Below are 25,122 nucleotides of genomic sequence, written 5' to 3'. Positions count from 1 at the left end.
GTCAAATGAAGACACATATACAACGTTATGGGCCAATTGTGCCCCCCGCAAATTCATATATTGAAGCCCTAACCCCCAGAACCTCAGAATGTGACCGTGTTTGGAGACAGGACCTTTAGGGAGAGTTGGTTACGGTAAAATGAGGCCTGAGGGCACACTGATGGGTTCACCAACCAGGAAGCTCACCCCAGCCTCTGCGCCCTGAGTTTTCACTGGGGTTTTGTTATGTAGGCATGATTGATTGAATCATCAGTCTGATCTCACCTGGCTCAAAGCCTCAACCCTCTAATCATGTGGTTGGCCCTTCCAGCCTGGCCAGGCCCCCTGCTGAAACTATCTAGGGGCCAATCTTGAGTCCTCATTAGCATAAACGCAGGCTGCTCCTGGGGCCTCCCAGGATTAACAAAGACAGTCCTATCACTTGGGAAATTCCACGAGTTTAGAGGCTCTATCTCTCTCAGGAACTGTGGACGAGAACCAGCCAAATTCTTTATTACACAACACATATAAATATATGTGCATGATATATATATTATATATATATTTATATGTGCTATATTTAATTGTTCTAATTATATAGCATATATATATTGGAAAGATATGTTCCTTTTTTTTGTAGACATATACACACTACTGTATATAAAACAGATAACTAGTAAGGACCTAATGTATAGCACAGGGAACTCTACCCAATACTCTGTAATGACCTATATGGGAAAGGAATCTTAAAAAGAGTGAAAATATATATATATATCTGATTCACTTTGCTGTACACCTGAAACTAACACAACATTGTAAATCTACTATACTCCAATAAAAATTTTTTTAAAAAAGATATGTTCTTTTTGTGATTTTCAAGGTTTTAGTGAAAATGCATTGCCTTTATAGTCAGAATTTTATTTCTTTTCATTTTTAATGGTCAATCTAAGAGGCTCAGGTCAGCACAGCAGTTAAGAACTTGGATCAAATTCCCATCTCATTAGCTCTATGACTTCTCTGGGCTTCGGTTTCTTTTTTTGCCAGGTGGAATTTACATCCACGGTGCCTACCCCAGAGCTCAGCTGTAGACAGAACCCAGTGCAGTACCTGGGTCTTGGTAATGAACTATTATTGGATCATTATTGTAATAACCATTGTTAACATTTTTATAACTCATCTCACCACCTAATGAGTCCCCTGGGAAATGACATTTATTGAGCATCTACGGCATGCAGGGCAGTGAGTGATCCAGAACCAGGAGACCTGCACTCCCCAATGCTGCCGGAAACCTACAACCGCCCTGGAGAAATACACTGAGTGTCCACAGAGTATAGGGTAGCACATGCCCAGGAATGTCATCTGTTGAGGTTTTGGTTGGTGCCTGAAAGGTGAGGAAATTGCAGGGCTGGCAAGGCTTAGGGAACCTGGGAGGGGCTGTGTCAGCGGAGGGTGGCACCTGGGCACAGAGCCAGGTGTGGTCTCGGAAAGCAGACCATCTCTTAAACCACCGTTTCTATCCCAACCTCAGGTGGTGAGCACTTTCCACTCCCTACCTCTTGCCAGTTCACATTTCCCTGTGCCTGGCATGTCCCTTACTTTAGGTGATGTCAGTCTCACAGGAAGTATACCATCAAGATTCTCACTTTACAGATGGAGAAACTGAGGTCAAGGAGGTGGTCACCTAGTTCATAAGTTGGCTAAGCTCACCTAGTTAGTAAGTGGAGGAATTGGGATTCAAACCCAAGTTAAAAGCAGGTACAGCCGTGAGTACCATCAGGATGGAGCTGGGGCCATCTCCTTTCCTCCTCAGGGACAGAATATTTTCTCCCCCATGGTCTCTTGTGGACTGTTTAAGAACTGTGTCTTAGTATCAGATTGTTACAACCGAAGGAACTCTGAGAACAAAAAAATAAGAAACATCCACTTAAAAATGGAAATTTCATGCACATTGTAGTGCCCAGGAGGGATATTCATCACACATGTTTATGCGGGGAGGGGTACAGTTTGAGGGTTTTTTAAAAAAGATCATGTGTTTTTGATTTAAGGATTAGATATACCTGGGTCTAAGTGACATCTCCAAGGCCATTTACTGAGCCACAATTGAGCGAAATTTCCCACTGGGAAGGAGCAGAGGGAGGAAATTAACATTTATTTATGTCCAGTAAACACAAGTGCCATGAAGTGGCTGACATACATCATTTCATTAAATCCTTATAACCGCTCTACAATGAAGCTACTATTATTAATCCATTTTACAGGTGGGGAAACTGAGGTTCAGAAAGGTGAAATGACTTGCCCGTCCTCCTGATTACCATGCTGCACTGCCTCCCTGTCAGTGTCACTGTTTGCACTCCAGGGAGAATAACGCCCACTTCACATGGGCTGCAGAATCCCACACCTTGCTCCTTGCCTGGACAACTTTGCACAAGCTTTTTCTCAGCGTGCCTTTCCCATGTCTACAAGACCAGAATAATACTACTTATATGGCACAGTTGTCAAGAGTTTTCAGCAAGGTGCAGCCATTATGGAGAACAGTATAGAGGTTCCTTAAAAAACTAAAAATAGAGCTACCATATGATCCAGCAATCCCACTCCTGGGGCATATATATGGAGAAAACTCTAATTTGAAAAGATACATGCACCCCAATGTTCATAGCAGCACTATTCACAATAGCCAAGACATGGAAGCAACCTAAGTGCCCATGAGCGATGAATGGATAAAAAAGATGTGAGAGATACACACACACACAATGGAATATTACTCAGCCATAAAAAAGAATGAAATAATGCCATGTGCAGAAACATGGACGGACCTAGAGATTATCATACCTAGTGAATTAAGTCAGAAAGAGAAAGACAAATATCATATGATATCCCTTATATGTGGAATTTAAAATATGATACAAATGGATTTATCTTCAAAACAGAAACAGACTCACGGACATAGAAAACAAACTTATGGTTACCAAAGGGAAAAGGGAGGGGAGGGATAGATTAGGGGTTTACTATATGTAAAACAGATAAACAACAAGGTCCTACTGTACAGCACAGGGAACTATAATGTAATATAGTAATAACCTATAATGAAAAAGAATATGAAAAAGAATATCTTGTAATAACCTACAATGAAAAAGAATATGAAAAAGAATGTCTGTATCTATCTACTTGATTCACTTTGCTGTACACCAGAATCTAACACAACATTGTAAATCAACTATACTTCAACTGAAAAAAACAAAGCGTGTTCAGCAAGGTGATATCTGTGAAGCACGCAGCACAATCCCTGGCGCAGGTGGGCACAGCATATGTTATGGGCGTGGCTGTACCCAGACCCTGGACACATAAGAGGCCAACAAACTTCAATTCTCACCACACCCACTCCTCTGCTACAAGGTGCAGAAGACATAAGCAGGAAAAGATGCAACCTTTCCTTTCAAAAAGCTCACAGCCTTGACCGTGAGAGAAGACAGACCATGGGAACAAAAAGCAATCAGAAGAAACCTTCTATAGTTGTATGAGTCAGGTGCTCCCAGTGGAGAAAGAAATACCAACTAAATCAGCTTTTCCAAATGCATTCCTTGGCCCATAAAATTCAAGAGTCCATTTTATTTTATTTTTTAATAAATTTATTTATTTATTTATCTTTGGCTGCATTGGGTCTTCGTTGCTGCGCGCGGGCTTTCTCTAGTTGCGGCGAGCGGGGGCTACTCTTCGTTGCGGTGCACGGGCTTCTCATTGTTGTGGCTTCTCATTGTCGTGGCTTCTCTTGTGGCGCACAGGCTCTAGGCGTGCGGGCTTCAGTAGTTGTGGCATGCGGGCTTCAGTAGTTGTGGCTCGCGGGCTCTAGAGCGCAGGCTCAGTAGTTGTGTCACACGGGCTTAGTTGCTCCGCGGCGTGTGGGATCTTCCTGGGCCAGGGCTCAAACCCGTGTCCCTTGCACTGGTAGGAGGATTCTTAACCACTGCACCACCAGGGAAGCCCCAAGAGTCCATTTTAATTTTAAACTGTCAGTGTGGTGGTTAAGAGCTTGGGATAATACATCTTTAGGTCTGGTTCGATCGGGGATTATCAACACTATTAAGCCAACATCTTTTGATAACAAATGATTTGTCATGCTGCCTTTATAATTCTGACATAAAATTCACAGATAATATAATCCACCTATCACATAGTTTAATAGAAATCCAATATTGTGCCCTGTCTGTAATATAAAGGAGAGAAAAAAGATATTTGTAATAAAAATACACATGTCAGCGTATAAATGTTCACACACAACTCCGCTGGACGACGTAATGAAGTAACCAAAAGCTTCTACTTTTAAGAGATGAGACAAAATTTAGCCCAATGTTGTCAACAGTTTTTCTTTATATTTAACATAATGGCTACATAGGTATGTTCATGCATACATGCATATCCCACAGAAAGTTCTGAATTATCATTTCCCAATAGAATGCCTCTTAGTTTTTCATACTCAAACTTCATGGAACATATATATCTCTCAATGTATGCTTATGTTTATATAGGAAAAAAATTGTATGTATGTCCCTAAAGTTCAATGCAAAATTTTAAACAAAATGCTGTACAGAACACTTCCGATGCTACACTCTAAATACAATTGTTGCAACATTCGGATTGGTTTGAGAAGTACGTCCAATGGCAACAAAAAGTATGCAAGTTTATGTCACAACTGCTAAGAGAAGCCACAACATACAAAACCACTGTTCATTTTCTTTTCTAGCACCTTTGTTGAAATATAATTAACATACAATAGTCTGCATCCTTTTAAAGTATGCAATTCACTAATTTTTGACGGGTGTATACACCTGGGAAACCATTGCCACAATCAAATTAAAGACGCGCCACGAATCCCCAAATTTCCTTGTGCCTCTTTGCAGTCCATTCCTCCCCCCACCCTACCCCAGCCAGTCACTGAACCAAAGTAATTGTTTACTGCAGTGATATTATGTGATGATGTAGTAGGTGTTTAACATCCTAAATGAGAGCTTGTCAGTTTTCTAACACAATTTTACTGTGTTTTAGTTACATTTTAGGAAATTGGTTGGGGATTTGGGGTTGACATGTAATGCATTCTAATTTTCCTATTTTAAAACAATGGAAACTAAGACTTCCGCTTCTGGGAAAATGAAAGAGACATACTTTTTCCGATACCTCCCACCAAGTACAACTAGAAACCCTGGCTGTTATATGTAAAACAAACATAAGAAGACTCTGAAAGGTAGAGAGACGAAGGAAGACTGGCTAGGAACCTCAGCACTTGGGGAAGGACATCAGGGAGTAGCCTTGAGATAGCTGAGACCTTTACTGGAGTGCTTGCACCTGGACAAATGTCTCCTGGAATAACAATACAAAGAAACTCTAAGTGACTAAAAATAACTCCACGCATGCGCAGTTGGGGTAATTAGGAACAATAAGATACAAAAAGGCCACAAACCAACTGCCTTTCTGAGGCACAAAAGCAGGTACTATGCATGATCCGTGCACACGGCACGGCCAGGGGGGTGGGCAGACCACCTAAGCCACCCCTCCTGCTCCACCCACCGCTCGGCCCCCACCCTCTCCCCATTTAAGGAACCAGCCTGCCCTCCTCTGGGAGCGAGCAAGGGCACCTGTGTCTTATTCCCTCTCCCTTGTGCTGCAGTATGGGCCCCAATAAAGCCTTGCCTGAATCTCTCATCTGGCCTCTTATCAATTTCCATTGATGGAAGAGTCCAAGGTTCTGGGTTGGTAACAGCCTGAGGTTTCTCCTGGCCTCGTAATATCCCAGAGTTGGAGCTGACGAATTTGGCAACCCCAAAACAGCAATAAGTACAGACCGAAAAAAACCCCTAACAAAAGCCAGCTCTTTGTAGGCAAAGCACCAGGAAAGAGGCATAGGACAGAAGACTTCTAAGCAATAATCACTCTACTGTATACAAACACAGAAACAGTGGTAGCCTCACCCACACCCACACTAGCAAAGACCAGGGGGGAGTGTAGACTTCTACCTTCATGAAGCTTCACAAGGCACCCCAACACTCCAGCTGCGATGGTATCGGAGAGATCCAAGTAAGAAGCCAGGACTTTCATCCCACCAACCAGCAATGAGCCCCTCCCTGGATTTCCACTTCCGCTTGGCAGTATTGAAGAGTCCTGCCCACTCCCCATGGCAGGGACGTCAGTGGAAGCCTAATGAAGAGCCGGGAATTTCGTCATTGCCCGGTGATAATGTGGCCATCCCCCACCTCAGTGTTAGCGGAGACCATAACAGGAGCCACAACTCCCCACCTAGTAGCTGTAAGAACCCTACTCTCCTTGGGGGTCAATGGTGGGAAATCTGGACTTCCCCCATCTTTGGCAGCGACTAGGTGGCATCCCTACCATTTGTCCTGCCAGAACAGGGTCAGAAAAAGCCAACTAAAACCGAAGGTTTAAATAAGATTCAGTTGCATAACATAATACAAAAATGTCCAGGTTCCAATCAAAAATCACTTGTCATCACAAAAGCCAGAAAGATCTCAAACTGAATGAAAAAAAAAATCCATAGATGTCAACACCAAGACGAGAGAGATGTTAGAATTATCTCACAATGATTTTAAAGAAACCATGATGAAAAGGCTTCAATGAGCAATTATGATCATGCTTGGAACAAGTGAAAAAATAGAAATCCTCGGCAAAGAAATAGGACATCTCGGCAAAGAAATAGAAAATATAAACAGAAAACAGATGGAAATTTTAGAAACTGAAAAGTAGAATAACTGAAGTAAAAACCTCAGTGGATTGGTTAACAGCAGAATGGAGGGATAGAGGAAAAAAATCAGCGAACTGAAATATAGCATGATAGAAAAGATCTAAACAACAACAAAGAGAAAATAGACTGGAAGAAATAGAGATTCCGTGACCTATGGAATGATAACAAAATATCTAATATTTGTGTCATCAGAGTCCTGGAGGAGAGGAGAAAGAGGGCAAGTTTGAAAACATACTCAAAGAAATAATAGCCAAAACTTCCCACATTTGTCAAAACACATAGACATACAGATTCAAGAAGTTGAGCAAACCAAAGACACATCATAATTAAATTTCTGAAAACTAAGGACAAAGAAATATTTGAGAGCAACCAGAGAAAATGTTTGTGAGATTCATGTATATTGCATATGAAGCTGTTTTTTTCTTATCCTTATGTTTGTATAGTATTCCATTGTATGAAAACACCACAATTGTATGACCCAGTCTATTACTGAGGGACATATGATTTGTTTCTGGGGTTTTTTTTGGCTATTAGAGAATAAAGCTGCTGTGAACATTCCTGAACAGGTCTTTGATGAACATATGTAGGCATTTTGTCAGGTATATACAATGAAATGGAATTGCTAGATCATAGGATAGGTGTATATGTTCAGCCGTAATAAAAAGTGCCAGACTGCTTTCCAAAGAGTTCCAGTTGGTCCATATCTTTGAGACAACCAACAATACTGGATGACTTTCCCAACTCCTCCTGGGGGATGGGGGGTTGTACCACCTGCACTGTGCATTCACTGGTCAAATGATGTCATGAGGTCCTGACTCCCTCCCTATTTTTGTTTCTCTTCCAAGCTCCCTCTGTATTGGCTTCACCTTCAGATAGGTCCTCTGTGTGATGACCAGACAGCTGGCAACAGCTGGTGGAAAATGAGGCATTTCCCTCCCCTTTCCCAGTCCCTCCAGCCTAAGGTGAGGAATTAGTTCTTGCTGGTGTTCATCATGTGTCCAACCATTAACCCATCAGTGATGGGGAGAGGTACCATACTCTGATTGGCCAGACCTTGGTCACGTGCTCCTCCTGGGATGGTGGTAGGGTCAACTCCTCCTGAAATTCTTATATGAGGAGTGAGGAAGGGGGTTTCCAAGAGAAAAATCATGGTGCTATTATTAGACCACTTCAAAGGTCATGTGCTAAACTGTGTGATGTAGGCAGAGTTCTACAAGAGACTGAAAAATATGAAGGATTTCAGAATCAGGATCCAAACAGAAGTTAAGAGGCAAATCTTAGAAGATGACATTTATAAGGGATAAATATAAAGCTTTATTCTTAGGTCTTAAAAATTGCACAAGTACGAGATGGATTTTGCAAAAGCTCCTCTAACTTAAACATAAGGGGTTTTGTTCAGAACAAACTCAATGCAAGTCAAGAGTGCATTGTCACGGACGTGAAAGCTAAAGCTTTTTAAGGCCACGTTAACAGAAGTATAAGGTCTAAATGAGGGAGGTGATGATGCGTACTGAATTTTGTTCTGGTTCTCCTTAAATCATAATGGACAGTAAAAGAGAGTACGCAGACAGATGAAGGGAGCTTAAAACCAGCCTTGTGAGATGTGGTTGAAGAAACACGCACAGTTTTGTTTAAAGGAGAGAAGTTGGGACCTGGAGAGCAGGGAGACATGGTCATCATCTTCAGAGCTGGGAAGGGCAGACACTTGTGAGAAAAGATTACATATGTTCTGCAGGCCCAAAGGATGTAAGCTTAGGGAATCCAGCTATTGATACGGAGATGAAAATCCTACCAGTTGTCTAAATAGATATTTCCTAGCTCTGGGTCAAGGTTGACTGATCACTTTTCAAGAAAGCCATAGCTTGGTCCTACACACCAGAGAGGTGCTTATACCAGTTCAGCTTTTCTCAAAGTGTATCCTGTAGAACTCTAGTGGAAAAGAAGTCAAATCTGCCCAGAAGACACTGGGCACTAAAGTCCTCCTCCTCACCCTTACAACTTACAATGAGATTTTTAAAAGGTACCAGCAGAGCATTCAATCAAGGAGCCTGTGTAGCTTTCATTAAACCAGTGTTTTCCAAACACATTTGACCAAAATATCTTCCCTTTTTCTCCTAGTAACATCTACTAACATCCCTTAGGATGAATGCCCTGTGAAACTCAGTTTGAGAAACACTGTACAACTTAGGGTTTAGAGTTCTAGCTAATCCATAGACCCATCACTTGGTGGGATGGCAAGATCAGTAACGCTATATATATATATATATCCCCTTCTCTTTTACCAGTAACAAAATTAAAAGCCCTAGCCCTACTGCCACATTCTAAACTTCTTCCCAAACAAGGTTCACAGTTTACTAGTAACAACATAATGTGTCTTTGCTCATGCTGGAGAATGTGTTAGTTATTACTGTGTAACAAACTGTCCCCCCAAATCAAAGTCTCAGAACAAGTGTAGCTGATTGGCTAGATTGGCTGGTCTGGAATGGCTTCCACTGGGATGTTGCATCTCTGCTCCACATACGTCTCATCCTCTAGCAGGCTAGCTTATTCACACGACATCTGGGAGGGTTCCAGGAGAATGAGAGGAAGCCTGTAAGCTGTCTTGAGGTCTGGGGTCAGAATGTGTGCACCAGTACTTCTGCCACATTCTACTGGTCAAAGTAAGTCACGAGGACAGCCCAGATTCAAGGAATGGGAAATTAAACTCCACCTCTTGTTGGGGGACTTCTAAATCTAATTACAAAGGATGTGGGTACAGGGAGGCCATAAGTGGGACATTAATGTGATCATTCCACAGCCAACATTGAGGAAGAAATTCCATTAGATTCTTCCTTTGACTACCATCCCTGGCCCCAGAGTTAAAACCTTATCTACTCTTTTATCTTTCTAGTGTGGAAATATTTATTATGGAGGACCCACAGCTGGGGAGAGCCTAAAGGTACCTCCTAGGTACTAGGTGTTGTGTTATGTTCAGAGATAAGGAAATAATAAGCAGGGATCCTCAAATCTAGCAGGGGAGTCACATGTAAAAACCACGTGATAAACACCATGAATGAGCAGTGCTCAAAACGGAGTGGTGGCACAAAGGAGAATGTGATGAACTCTGTTCAAGTCGATCAGAGAAGGGGCCACAGAAGAAGAAATGTGTGGGCTGGTATGAATGAGAATTTATCTGGGCAAGCATGGCAGGGAAAGGCATTCCGGAGAGAGGGAACAGCATCGACAAAGGCACAGAGACTTGAAATAGGATGCCTAGTTCAGAGGAATGGTGGGAGATGAATCCAGGGGCTAGGGATTGTGGAGGGACTTGGGTGCCCTACAGAGAAGTTCAACTTTATCCCTGGGGCCCTGGGAAGAGGCTGGGGGAGGGTATTAAGCAGGAGGGTGACCTGGGGAGACTGGTGTTCTAGAAGGAGGACTTGGGAAGCTGGGTGGAGAAGAGGGCAGGGTAGGAGCCGGGTGAGGGAGAGAGGATGAGTTCTGTTTGGGACCTGTTGAGTTTAAGATGCTGACGGGGCAGTGGGTGGGGGTGGATCACTCCTCAGATCAAAATGCAGAAGAGACTCGGAGTGCTGAAGCCGGAAGGGGACCCATGGAAGAAGAACCCCATCCTCTCCAGGATTTTCCCACTTTCCTGTATCTCTCCATTTGCATTTCTCCCTCTTCCCACACAGACGCCCTGGCAGCCAAAGCCCCAGTCTTCCCCTACATGGGGAGGGGGGTAAATTAAAAAAATTCCACAGGGGAATAAAGTATTTGCTTTCTGACGGACAGTCTCTAAAAAGTGGCAGAGGCTAAGCTCCCAGCCAAATGTCCTTTCCCTCCCCTGGTACGCGTGCACGCGTGCGCACACACACGCACACACCCCATCTCCCACGGTCTGGGGCCAGCGTTTCGACATCTCTGCATCTCTGTACAGATCTGTGTTTTTCTCTCAGGGCCATCTGTCACTGACTCTGCTATAAATCTTGTTGTGTTTCCTTGCCATATGGCATAATTAATTACTTCAAGGCACAAAGGACCCCACTGCTCCTCGGGCTGGGGGCCAGCTGGCTCACTGAGGAGTGATTTGCTGTGATGGGGCATGGTCTGGCTACTGTACCCTGTCACCCAGCTCCCATGGCGGGAGCTGAGTTGGCCGAAGCCCCCGTTCCCCGTGGCAGAATCTGACAGCAGCTTGGCGGTGGCCATGCCCTACCTGTGACACGGATGGCATTTATAGAGAATAAGGCCACACACCATCTATCGCCATAGAAGTCCGTGCGTGTCTATTAACTCAACCGGGACCCTCAACATCATTTATCTCTGTCATTTAATGGCTAAGTTGAGAACAGTCTGTCTATTCCACATGGGCAGGGGTTTGGGGGACTTCCAAATCTTTGGAAGACAGCTGGGGGAAAACTGAAACACAGCCATGGAAAGCTAGGACGTTGAAGGAACCCCTCCCCCGGGGTTTAGCCTCCGCATCTGAAAACAAGGAGGATTGGATAAGCACTCCGTTCCCTTGCGGCTCTAGCATGCTAAGATTCCCCCATCAATCAACGAATACTCAATCAACAAACAGCCCTGTGTAAGCACTGGGGACACAGCTCTGATGGGGCAGACATGGCCCCGTTCTCTCAGAGCCTGCTCCTACAGAGAGAGAACCACACACACACATGCTCACACACGTGCAATATACATGTAAACAGACCACATAATCTCAGGTGGTGGCCAACGGGATGAGGGACTGAATTAAGGGGGCGGAGTTAGAAAACAATCAAGGGACACCACCTTCAGAGAGAGGAATCACGGAGGACCTCTTTGAGGAGGTGACTTTTTGTTAAACAGATATATTGAGATATAATTAACATACCACAACATTCACTCTTCCAAAGTGTACAATTCAGGGGGTTTAAACATATTTGCAAGGTTGTGCAACCATCAGCACAATCAAATTTTGGAATATTTCATCACCCCCAAAATAAATCTTATACTTATTAGCAGTCACTCCCCATTCTCTCTTTTCCCCTACCCACCAGCAACCACTAAGCTACTTTCTGTCTCTATGGATTTGCTTATTCTAGACATTTATTATGGGTGGAATCATACCATATGTGGTCTTCTGTGAATGATTTCTTCATAACGTTTTCAAGTCTTAGCCACATTGTTGCATGTGTCAGTATGTCATCCCTTTTTCTTGTCAAGTAATATTCCATTGTATGGATACAGTACATTTCATTTAACCCTTCATCAGTTGATGGGTAGTTGGGTTGTTTCCACTTTTTGGCCATTATGACTAGTGCTGCTGAGAACAAGTTTTTGTGTGAATGTGTTTTTATTTCTTAAAGAGGTGACGTTGAACCTGAGAGCTGAAGGGGAAGAAAGAGCCAGTCATGCCCAAAGCTGGGGGAAGATTATTCTTGGCTGAAGGAACAACACAGGCAAAGGTCCAGAGATGGGTGGACTCCAGGTTCCTTTGTACATATCGCAGGCTTTGGAGGAATTCAACAAGAATCTTCTGTGAACTGCACAAATCTATTCTACACACCTGCGTCTGATCTCTTCCTGAGCTGTGTAATCTGTGGTTACTCAGTCTGAGGGTCATGGTTGGCTCAGAGGAAAATTCCTAGGATTGGGTAAATTGGGGTGATTCCTGAGGCTCCACAATTTGGGGGAGTGTAGGGATCGTGGGCGGAGGGAGTTAAATGGGTCGATTCAGGGTAGCAGCACAATGTGGAGGCAGAGGGATCTGAGTGACAGATCCTGGGCACTGGCACAAATGCACAAAACTACCCCCAACTCCCACAAAATGCAGCCTGGTTGCGTAGCAGCAAATCTCCTCTCTCAGCTTCTGTATCACCGTGGCCACTAGTGAGAGGTTTTCCGCTTAATGCGTCTTTGCACTGGTTCCCCCCCTCCCCAGCTTTACTGAGATATAAATAACACATAATGTTGTATAATTTTAAAGTGTACAACATATTGATTTGATACATTTATATATTGCAAAATGATGACTGCCATAGTGTTAGCAAACACCTGCATCAGGTCACATAATTACCGTTTCGTTTTTGTGGTGAGAACATTTAGGATCTGCTTTCTTAGCAACTTTCAAGTATATGATACAGTCTTACTATCATCACCTTGCATTTGTTTTTAACCTGGCTTCACCTGGATCAACCCATTACTAGTTGCAAGGGGCTGAGCTCACACTGGCTTAGATGTCCCATGCAAGGGTCCAGGGAGGGCAGTTCCTCAAGTGCTGCTACAGGGAGGGTCGTACAGCAGTGTGTTAAGACAGCAAGAGGAGGATAAATCTGCCCAACTGGCAGTGAAAGAAGATGGGGCTGAGGGCAGTTAGGGTCACAGGACCTAGATCTAGAGCAGAAGGTCAAAAAGGGAAGAGCTGGCTCTTGAAAGTGGGTTCTTCAGTTCTTTGCAGAAACCTCTCAGTCCATCCTATTCATAGCTGATAAAGCTTCTTCACACAAGGCTCCTATGTCTTTCTGTTCTATCATTCTTAACATTTCATCTCATAGTCCATAATGGCTGCTGTAGCGCCAGACATCACATCTGCATCATAGGGAAGAAAAAGGAAATGGCAAAACTATTCTCACCTCCTAGTCAAGTTTGTTTCTTTTAAAGAACTTTCCTGGAAGCTCCATCTAACAACTTTTATTTACACCTCATCACACAATTTGTCTGCAAGGAAGGCTAGGAAACATGCTTAAATAGCCAAGAATATGGCTGAACCCAGCACTAGAGTGGGACTATTATTCAGGTAGAAGGGAGGGTGGATAATAGGCAACTAATAGCCTCCACAGCAGGGTCTTAGTCACCTCCTTGGAGAGGGGTCCCTTGCCCACCCTTTCCAAAATAGCACCTCTCGCTCTAAACTTTCACTCTGATACATTTCTAAGAATGTATCACTCTCTGAAATTACTTATGTATTAGTCTCCTTATTTGCTGACCAACTTTCCCCGCTAGAATGAAAGCTCCATGACAGCAGAAACGATATCTGTCTTTTCCCTCACTGGCTCAAGTTGGAGGGCCATGCAGAACTGGGGGTGAGTATTGAAGAGCCCCACCCCAAAGTGGGGCTGTGAGCATTTCATGAGATGCTGAGTTCAAGGCACTGAGCCCATAGCCTAGCACAGAGGGGCTGGGACTGGCTAGTGTTTGCTACTCCATTTCCCTATTCCTGCCATTGGGATGACCATAAAACTGAGTTCTGGCCAATGGATTAGGGTCAGAAGTGACATAAGCTACTGGCCCCTAAACCTCTCATGCCACCTCCGTGCTTTCTCTTTCCCCATTGGCCAGCGATTCAGTGGCAGCACCTTAGAATCTGGCAGAGCTATAGTGTAGAAGACATCTGGGTTTCTGAATGACTGCAAGGAAAGGGGCTCCCGCCCACAGCAGACTGGGATGCAAGCGAGAAACAAATCTTCATAGTTTGAGCCATCGAAGTTTGGGACTATTTGTTACAGCAGCATTTCATTAGCCTCCGTTGCCACAGAAACCACGCCAAATTGTACCTGAAAACAATATCTTGTGTCTCATGATTCTCTGAATTGCTTCTGCTTTTCCTCTGCCAGTTTTGCCTGGTCTCATTCACACGGCTGCATTCGGTCGGGGTGTTAAGCCAGGCTGGAGGGTCCGAGATGGCCCCATGCAATGTCTGGTAGTTGATGCTGTCTGTCTAATGGGTCACCTCTGAGTTCCTCCATGTGGCATCTCATCCACTGGTAGGTGAGTCCGCACAGCCTAGTGGTCTCAACGTTCCCAGAGGGCAAGAGAAACTGCAGCGCCCCGTAAGACCTAGCCTCAAAGGCACACAGCCTCACTAGTGCCACATCCTGTTGGCCAAAGCAAGTCACAGGTTCAAGAGGGTGGAGAGATAGACTGTATGTCCTGAGAAGAACAACAATAGCACATTGTAAAGGAGTGTGAACCCAGAGAGACGGCCCCTTTGGGGGTTATTATTATATTGGTCTACCCCAAAGAGTTAACATAATATGAGGTAGATGGCTGGTATGTGGTCCCCTCCCCACTCCTGTCCTTGCCCCAGCCCCATGGAACTCTTATTTCTGCCGAGCTCTCAGATGCACTCGTGGTGGCAACAGGGCAGTCAGTGGGAACTGAATCTCAGCAGGACATAGCTGCATTGACAGTGTTCGAGAACGAAGGGAACTGCCCTCCCCGGCTTGGCTCGCGGCCCAGAGCTTGGAGGAAAGGTCACCCGCTCCCGCTGGCAAGAGGTCTGAGTCAAATAGCTGTTAAACCAAACAAACCCACCTCTACCTGCTGCCCACGCAGATGTGACCAATTCTTTCCTTGAGAGAGAAAAGACTTTTCTTTGTTTTTGACACTCTGACCTCTGCAGCACAGAAACTAAAAATAATACCCACAAGAAGAGTCTTGTATGCTTATTCTATTGTTCTTTACACTCCCAGCAACTTGTGCCATGGACACCAGGATGAGGCAGGGAGGAGAATCTGGGACATGAGCACATGAGTCATAGGTCTACAGAAACTTACAAAGCTTACATTCATTCTAGAAATCCATCCATTGATACCATTCCATCCTTCCATCCATCCATCCATCCATCTATCCACCCATCCACCCACCTATCTATCCATTCATCCATCCATCCATTCAATATTTATTGAGTGCCTTCTATGTGCTCAGCACCATGCCAGAAATTCACTGGTGAACTCTGCCTTCACGGAGTTCACAGTCCAGAGCAGGATTTAGACAATAACAAAGTAAACAAAGCAATAAATAGTAGAATTGCTTTATTGGGCAGGCATGCCCAGGGGATGCAATTTGAATGCTTATACTGGGTCAGGCGCTGCTATAAGCACGGGATGATTATTTTCTAATTTAATTCTCATTACTGCTTTCTGAGGTTGTTTCTATGAACATTCCTGTTTCACAGAATGGCAAGCGGAGACTCAGAGGGTAAGGTGTCTTGCCCACGGTCACACAGCTGGCAAGTGGCAGAGCTGGGACTGGAACCCAAGTGTGTCCCCTGGTCACGGCAGAGCATCAGGATGGGAAATCTCTGCACCCAGGGCCTTGTGCCCCCATTTGTCCTGGGCCTCGTAGCCATATCAAGGCCAAAGCACATGGGGTCTCCCCGCACAGTCACCCTCTTTGCACCTGCTCTTGGTCTGATGACTCATGTCTCTGGGATCAGGATAAACATTAACGCAGCTCGTCTCCGCCGGGCTCCAGTCCAGCCACATCTCCTGCTGAGCTCCGGCCCTCCATGGCCATCAGCACATGGCCTACAGCCACGGAATCTCAGGAAAGGTCTTTGGGGATGTAAACAGAGCTGGCGCTCGCAACAAAGGAGGGGTGGCCGTTACCGGGGCTCCCCAGAGCATCTGACCGCCGTCCTGCTCCAAGTGTCCACACTGCCACAGGCTGGCTGTGCGACCCTGAGCAGGTCCTGCCTCTCTCTCTGGACCCCTGCTCCCCGCTGCTGAGGGGCTCGGCGCCTGTTGAACTCACCCATCCAGATGTTTTTGAAAACCTACCTTGTACCAGATCTCAAGATAGGCCCTGGGGAGTGACTAAGCATGAAGGTACAGTTACAAGAGAAAAAGTACAAGGTGCCACGGGAATGTAAAACGGGCCGGCTTGACCTAGATTAAAGGCCGAGGAGGACTCCCTGGGGAAGTGACATTTCAGCTGAGACTTCAAGGATGAATAGAAGAAAACTTGGTAAAGAAATAGAAAAAGGGAATTCCAGGCACAGGAACCAGCATCTGCAAAGTTCCCGATGTGGGAAAAAGTCACAGACCAGGGAAGACTCCAGAACGGCTGGATCCCAGGGTGAGGGGGGTACAGTGCAGGAAAAGCACAGGGAAGTCAGGAGGTCTTCGAGACAACATTGGGATTGGGGACCTTGAGGGGTGATGTGGGACCATTAAGTTCTGGTGGGGGGGGCACATATTCATGATATAGGTGCTGTAGACCCTCAGGGGGTGGTCAGGTGGAACACTGGGGCTTTAGAAACAATCTTGACCTATTTCACAATATTGCCAAGAGCCTCTTCTGTAAGAGAGTATGGGTTAGTGGCTAGGAAGACAAGGACTAATAGCTTTAACTGGAGCCTGGAAATTCTCACTATGGGAGGGCAGGGCTCAGAACTTCGTATGAGCAACTGCATAATTTATTTAGCCCTTTACCATTGATCTGAGCATCCTCTGGACCCTGGGACTCAGCCTGCAGTTAGAGTTCTGTCAATTGCAGGTAGCAGAAAACCTGACCTGAGAAAAGGGAATTTATTGGTGCCTGTGTTTGAACAGCCCGGAGGCAGACCTTCAGGTATGGCTTGATCTAGGGGCTCGAATGATGTCACCAGGATCCAGTTTCTCTCTCTCCGCTTAGCTCTACTTCCTTGGGGTTGGCTCCATGTGTAGATCCTTCACCAAAACAGTGTTGGCTGTTCTGCATTCCATTCTTCATCCCCTCCAAGAGCATCAGAAAAGATGGCCCAGGCTCTTCTCAGGACCTCAAGTCGTGTAACAAATTCTGATTGGGCACATACCTAGACCAATCAGTGGCCAGGGAGACAGGACGTGCTAATTGGCTTAGCTTAGGTCACATGCTCCATCAAGGGGATGGAGTCATTGAAAGTCCAGAGAATGAATGAGTATGAGTAAGGGGTGGGGCCCCTGGGGCACATAAATTGGGGGGGATAATAAGAGGGATGAGAAGAACTACCACGTACATACATGGAGGGGCCTGAAATCCCCTGAAGGTGAGAAGCTTCTGGTCCTTCCTGGGGAGCGGAAAAGTGTTGTTTCAAGGTTGCTAAGATTTGAGACAAGGGGTGATTTCACTGCCAAAGGTCCAGGCTAGAGGTCAGTCAGGAAGACAAGGGAAAGAGTCAGGGAGAGGCACAGTCACCAGAAATCAGAGAACTGGAGGAAGTGGGGAAGCTCCTTGCGTGCACTGAGCTCTGAGTGCACAGATATGATATGGAAAACGCCACGTGTCACAGAAGAAGCTACCTCACTGAGCCAGGTTGCAGGGCGAGGGACACATGCTCCATCCATCTTCCCCCCTCCGCTTAGCTGAGTGGGGAGTTTCTCTCCATCACCTGTACAGAGACCTCCTAGGGGTTTCAAGCATCTTAGGGTCTGGGTCTCCCTCTGGGGGGTCTGTGGGCTGATGGAGCAAAGTTCCATGAGCGTGAACACCATCAGGGCAGGCGCTACAACATGGTCCCTGGGGACCCGAGGGCTGCCTTCCTAGCCATCCAGCCCTGGACTCATGAACCTGTCACTTCCTGGGCAGCAGCCGCATTCCCAGACCTCTTTGCATCCTGGGCACCTGCCTTTTTCAGTCCCCTCCTTCCCAGACCTCTGCGCTCTCAGGGCAACCGTACGTCCTAGCTTGATTGCAGTCTTGGTTTATGTCTGCAGCCCTGTGTAATTACTGTGGTGCTACCTTTCATTCTCAAAGCGTCTTGGTTTGGATGATAAATGACAGTCACTCTGTACTTCACTCCAAAATCCCTGTCCACGTCCTCTCTCACAATAGCCCTGCTGGTCCTGAGAGCTGTTAAAATCTGAATCCAAATTATGAGCAACTAAAAAAGTCCATTCCCTCCACAAGAGTGCTAAGGAGTCTTAGCTTTGGACAACGATAGTCACCAGCCTCCCTGGGTTTTTTTATACCCAGGCTTGGGAAGGGGTCCTTCCTGTAAGGACAGGGCAGGTAGCACGATTCCTTTTAAAGGCGCAAAGAAAAGAGATTCCACATCAAAACGGTTCCAGTCCGAAGGGTTTTCCTGCCTCCACACCCTCCACATTCCTGTCCCCATTTGTCTCCACAATAAACCCCCTGTTTTAAGGTAACTTGCGTGGGTCTCTTTTTCCTGCAACAAAAAGAGGTGTGCCTAAAATAGGCCAGGGCCTGGGCCTGTGGCCAAATTTGGATGAAAAACTGGGTCAGGCAGGGGAGGGAGCAGCACGCTGGCATTCTGGAGGATGGGCGCTCCTGCAGGTGGGGCACTTCTCTGTGCCAGGCCCGGAGATGCACAACCGTGATTTTATTTAAGCCGCTTACTGCCCGAGGAGGTAGGTACTATTATCTACAGTTTACAGAGGAAGAAACTGAGGCTCAGAGAGTTGGTATTTGGGGCTCACATCTCAGTCTTCTGACTCCAATGTCTGCACTTGGGGGGCAGGGCAGACTTCCAAACTACGAGAGGGTGGCCCAAGCTGGAGCTCTTTACGAGAAGCATGTCTGCAGTTTCCTTCACCATTTTTAAAGTGAATTTAAGGAGGGAGAAATAGATCATTGTTTCAACTGAAACAGGTTTAAGGGAAAGGGGGAATTTTTAGCTTGCTTCAGGCACGGTTAGATCCAGGGGCTCAGGTGATATCCTCCCATGTATCTGGCACTCAATTCTCTCTCCATATCTCTTCTCCCCTCTGTGTGTTGACCTCTTTTCAAGCCAAGAAGAATGGCCACAGGCAGCCCCAAGCCTCTTCCCTATGGCTTGCAGTCCAAAAGGAAAAGGCACTCGCATTCTCTTCCTCTGTCTCTCTCCACCCGCCGTCCCCCGCCCCGCTCCTGTCTCTTTCTATCTCTGCCTCTCTCTCATCATGGATATAAGAACCCAAAGAAGGATTTGGATTGGCTCTGCTTCAATCACATGTCCACCTCAGGACCAACTGCTGGGTCCAAGAGGACGTGGCCATGGTGTTAGGATTGGCTCAGTCCCAGGATATGCTCTCCCCGGTGGTGCAGAGGGTGCAAGACTGTGATTAATAGCCTCCAGGTACCATAGGAAGTGAGGGAGGCATGGGTCCATCAAGGAAAGGATGCTGGTGGCCAAAAACAATATATCCACCATTCTTAGAAAGATATGTTACAGGGATAACTAGTTTAAAAGTTTTTAATGTACTTTTCAATTTGTTTCCCTGAGTATAGCTTTGGGTCTGTAAAGCCCAAGGCATCCATTAGTCTGGGGGGAGATTAGAATTTATTTCAGAAAATGAAAAGAGAAAGACAGAGGTGATGTTCAACTTTTGACATTCAAAATGAGATGGTGTCCCAGACCATAGCCTCGAGGAAGGACTTTTCCACATTCTTCATCTTTTAGTTTATCAATTATTGTGCCAGATGACTTAGAATATGGAGTCTTCCCATGGGGTAGAGGGTCGGTTCCACCTACTCAGGACCAATGGGCCAACTCTAAAGAGAGGAAGTGGTGGAGGGAAAGTAGGAGGAATGACAGCCCATTTTCTGACCTCAGGATTGTGGGAAGAAGTGGGGCCAAAATGGAAAATCCTGCTCCTTTGAAGCTTCTCTACAACAGGCATCAATGATTGTTATTTTTGTGTGCTTACTATCTCTCAGGCACTGTGCAAGAGCTCATTCATTTTTAAAATATCCCTATTAAACAAGAACTTCTATCAGTCAGGATTCTTGATTGCAAGCAAGTCCTATCGACTCGAATGGGTTTAAAACAAACAGGGGAAGGCATTCGATGGCGTTATAACTCAGCCACCATGATGGTTCATTTTATGTGCCAACTGGACTGGGCCACAGGGTGCCAGAATATTTCATCAAACATTCTTCCGAGTGTGCCTGTGAGAGTGGGATTAACATTTAACTCAGTAGACTGAGTAAAGCAGATTGCCCTCCCTGATGTGGGTGGCTCTTATCCAATCACTTGAAGGCCTGAAATAGAACAAAAAGGCTGACCCTCCCGTAAGTAAGAGGGAACACCGCCCACCTGATTGTCTTGAACTGGGACATTGGTCTTCTGCCTTTGGACTCAAACTAAAACATCAGCTCTTCTTGGGTCTTATGTCTACTGGCTTTTGGACTGGAACTTACACCATCAGCTCTTCTGGTCTCCAGCTTGCTGACTACATATCTTGAGACTGCTCAGCTTCCATAATTGTATGAGCTAATTCCTTGTAATAAATTTCTATCTATATCTATATCCATATCTATAGTTAGATATATCAAAACCAATGGTGTGTGTGTGTGTGTGTGTGTATTTATTGGTTCTGTTTCTCTAGAGAAATTTGATTAATGTAAACATCTGGAAAAAATTCTGTGTAGGCCTCAGGTGCGGCTGGATCCAGGAGCTTAAACAATGTCATGAGGCTCTTTCATCTCTTCCCAGGTCTTAGACAAGATTTCTTCACATGGTACATGTTATCGTTGACACTGACAACCCACGCTCCTGTCCTTCTAAACCTACCACTTTAAGAAGGAAAGAACATCTCCCTACAGCCATCTGATTGACCTCGCTTGGGTCATATGTCTATTCCTGAACCAATCACTGTGGCCAAGGGGATGCGCTACAGCGGCAGGGCACCAGGATGGACAGAACACATGGAGTATGGGAGGAGTCCTACAAAGCAAAGCTGGGCAGACCACAACTAGTGGTCAAGTAGGCACAGTTATTATGCCCATTTTACAGATGAGGAAACTGGCTCAGAGTATTTAAGCGACTGGCCTCTTACAAGCCCCAGGGTTAGCAAGCATCATTGCTGGGATTCAAATGCAGGCCTGTCCATGGGCTCTTAACTGCAAGTCCATACTGCCTCTCACTCGTTAGTCCGCGTCATGAAGCCAAAGTCTTCTAATACCCCAACCCTTGTTCCTCACATACAGGGTTTGCAGTGCCCACCTTGTACCTGGCACACAGTAGGATGTGATAAATGTGAGTACCTCCCTCGCAGCTGGATGGAGCCTTCAGTGCCTTGCTACAGCAGCTCCATCAGACCTTTGTTCGGATTCTTCTCCCTGCCTCAGCTGCAAGGAGGGACCTGAGTGACAAGCTGAGTCTGCCAAAGGGCTAGCATCAGTCCCCTCACAGCCACCCCCATCCTCTGATACATTTTCCTTCCCTTCGAGAACAGCCCAATTTGGGCATCTCAAGAACAGATGTTTCTTAACAACCACAGTTTACCATGAGTATTTTTGGTTTCTTAATCTTGGTAAATTGTTGGGATTTTGCTGGTCCTCCGGGCAGCAGACAAAACAGATTCCATCGAAGCCTCATTTGAAATGGCAGCAACAGGCTGGCATAATGATTAGGCATTGCATTAGTTTTCTGTTGCTGCATACTGAATTGCTCCAGAACTTGGAAGCTTAAAACAATAAAAACACTTATTGTGTCATAGTTTCTGTGGATCGGGAATTCAGGAGTACCTTAGCCGGATGGTTCTAATTCAGGGTCTCTCAAGAGGTTGCCATCAGAATGTCAGTAGGCTGTAGTCGTCTGAAGGCTTGACTGGGGCCGGAGGACCTGCTTCCAGGAAGACTCACTCCCACAGCTGCTGGCTGGAGTCCCCAGGTCCTTACCATGTGGGTCTCTCCACAAGGCTGCTTGAGTATCCTCACGATATGGTGGCTGGCTTCCCCAGAGTGATGATCCCCCAAAGGGCAAGGAGGGAGTCCCAGTGTCCTGGCCTTGGAAGGGACACACTGTCACTTCCAACTTGCTCTGTTCATTAGAAGGAAGTCAGGAAGCCCAGCCCACACTCAAGGGCTCCACCTTTGGAAAAGAGTGTCAGAGAGTGTGTGGATACATTTTTCACCAGCATAGGCACTGTTGTAATGCACAATATTGGCCCCAGTTCTTCCCCTCTCCATATATTCCAACTCTTCCCCAGGGACCTTGCAGTTCCTGGGCTTGATCTTGTGACTTGCTTGGATGAATAAAATGAGGCAGGAGGGACCGTGCACTGGTTCTGAGCCTGGGTCCCAGAAGGCTGTGCATGTTCCTGCTTGTCTTCTTGTGGTCCTGCCATTGCCAGGAGAGGAATGTGTCCAAGCCAGCCCAGTGACCCCAGGAGAGAATGAGAGACTCGTGGAGCAGGATAGACTACCCAGCTGAGCCCAGCCTGGCTCAACCACACACATTAGACACGTGAGCTAAATAAACACTTATTGTTCCATGGCACTGAGATTTTGTGGTCGTCTGTTACATAGCATTTCAGTCGCTGTACTTAACTGATATAAGTATGTGGCGTGGGAATCAGCCAGTCTTGGGTTCAAATGTCAGGTTCACTACTCACCAGGTGTGTGGCCTTGGGCAAATCACTTCACTCCTCGGAGCCTCAGTAACCTCATCTGTAAAGTGGGACGCTAATGCCACCTCCAAGAAGGAGGTTTTGTGATGATGAAAATCGTGCCTATAAAATGCTTAGAGCAGTGGCTAGCACAGCTGTGATTACTGTTAACAAAATACTCTGGGCCTGTTGTCCCAACACTCAAGTGTAGCCAAGGGTAGGATTTGACTCTCTAGCTCAAGCATCTGCTGTAGCTCCCTAGTTCCAAGTGTGATCTCCCCAGCGTGATCTCAAGGCTTCCTTCCTCCTCCCCGCATGCTCACCGGCCACTCACCATCATTCTCTTACACAACAGCCAGGACAAATGCCTGATGCACATCTTGGACCCAGAGCTCCAACCCTGCACACCCTATGAGTTTCCCTCCACACCAGGCCACCTCTTTGTCCTAGCTCAATATTTTGTAATAACCTATAAGGGAAAAGAATCTGAAAAAGAATATATATATATATATATATATATACACACACACACACACACATATATGGAACTGAATCACTTTGCTGTATACCTGAAACTAACACAACATTGTAAATCAACTATACTTCAATTAAAAAAGATAGTAGTTAGCTAATAATTACTGTCCATCATAATAGTAGTTTCTTCATCTGTAAATGAAGGGGCTGGGTTTGTCCTGTATGCCCTTAGGGCACTGACATTGGATGCAGATGCTAAAGGGCTCCCTTGGGGGGAGGGAGCCCCAAAAAGGGCAGAATTCCAGCCCCGCCCCTTCCACCCCAACAAGCTCTTATCTGCTTTGCCTATTGGCATGACTTATGCTAGATTATCCAGAAAACAATTTCTTTGCTTAAAAAAAAAAAAAAAGGAAACCACTGGATCAGATGGTCTTCCAGGGCCTTCCCAGCTTTATGTTTTGGGACTTGGGATGAAATTCCAAAAGGAGCCAACTAAGGGCTGATCAGTGGGCACACACGAGGGGCTGAGGTGTCACCATTCTGCCCCCAGTGACTTCAGGACCAAGACGAAGCCAGGGAGGGCCCAGACGTGGCACAGCGCCCGCTCGGCTCTGCCGCCCCCAGGGCACCCACTCTCTGATGGTTCTTCTCCTCTGTGCTGTTCCCTTTTGCATATTTTAAACCCCCCTTCTTGGCTCCCAGCCCTAGTCAGCTAGAGGGAAACAACACGGGGGGAATTCCTTTAACTGAAGATACAACGCAAACCAAGTCAGCTCTGCAGGATGAAAGCCCAGCGGTGGGAATCAACAGAGGGGGGACTGGTTTGCGGGGTGGGCTTTCTACCTCCCTGTCCTGTACGATCTTTTCTTAAGAGCTTGTTTTGATTCTGTGGTTGCCACGATACGGGAGCTTTTGGCGGCTGTTTCTGAGGGGCCACGTGGAGGACTGTTTGTATCAATTCCACCGGGTGGCAAGAACACAGAGGGTGGCCAAGCTTCAGGTCTAGGCTGGGGGTGGGATGGTGCAGGGGTGTCATGGGATCTGGGGAGGAGGCAGGAAGGGCCTGGAGGTCTACCACAACAGCCGGGGGACCCAACCCAGGGGCATTGCCTGGATAAAGTCCATTCATCCTGACATGCTGTGCGATCTGCAGAAAGTTTCTCTACCTCTCTGAGCCTCAGTCTCCTTATCTGTCCAAGAGGATAATAACATGTGCCCAAAGAACCTCTCAAGGGTGAGGAAACAGAAGTGAGGAAAGAAAAGCGGATCTTTGCAGAGTGTCTATGACATGGCACCCATCATCTCACATAATCTTTACGACACCCTGTTTTACAGATGATGAAGGAAAGACCCAGGGAGGTCGAATGACTTGTCCAAAGTCACACAGCCTGGAAGAGAAGGCTGTTACATAACTCCATTCACACTTTGTCCTAAGCTCAAGTTATAACAGCACAAATTCTATCAAACACTCGCATGGCACTACCCTGCTCTAAGTGCTTCACCAACATCATCACATCAACCCTCACAACACCCCAGGAAGGTAGGCACTGCTGTGATCTTTATTTTTGTGAATGAGGAAACAAGGGTTATTTAGGCTCAGTTGCAGTGTTCTTACTCTCAGCACCAACAGCCAGAGGGCCACTCCAAGCGGGGTTAAAGTACGCTGCGAATGCAGCTTAGTTTATAGTAACACCCAACCAGGAGGAACATCAAAGTCCATCAATACTGGACAGGATTAGTAACTTGCATTATGTCTGTACCATGAAACACCCCCCCCCCCCTCCGCCAGTTAAGATGCATGATCTAAATCTACTACATGTTACAACATGAATAAGTCTCAGAAGCATGATATTGAGAGGCAAGTTCAAGTTACGAAAGGAT

At 46.0% G+C, this 25,122-nt stretch overlaps 2 long non-coding RNA genes across 3 annotated transcripts in view; one reads left to right on the top strand and one right to left on the bottom strand.

Annotated features, from left to right (window-relative positions):
• LOC309610957 overlaps window positions 1-25,122 on the top strand; it is a 155,913-nt gene that overhangs the window by 28,581 nt on the left and 102,210 nt on the right. The gene's annotated exons all lie outside the window — the stretch shown is intronic.
• The window catches only part of LOC309610954, a 29,050-nt gene continuing 4,744 nt past the window's right edge, over window positions 817-25,122 (bottom strand). The window contains exon 4 of one of the 2 annotated variants that reach the window (XR_014234255.1): window positions 817-14,565. This is a non-coding gene — a long non-coding RNA (uncharacterized lncRNA). The remainder of the gene's footprint in view (window positions 14,566-25,122) is intronic. The other variant, XR_014234256.1, reaches the window with a different exon arrangement.

This window comes from Balaenoptera borealis, assembly GCF_965194805.1.
Source record: "Balaenoptera borealis genome assembly, chromosome: 14".
Lineage (NCBI taxonomy): Eukaryota > Metazoa > Chordata > Mammalia > Artiodactyla > Balaenopteridae > Balaenoptera > Balaenoptera borealis.
This window is presented reverse-complemented; position numbering and strand designations above follow the sequence as displayed.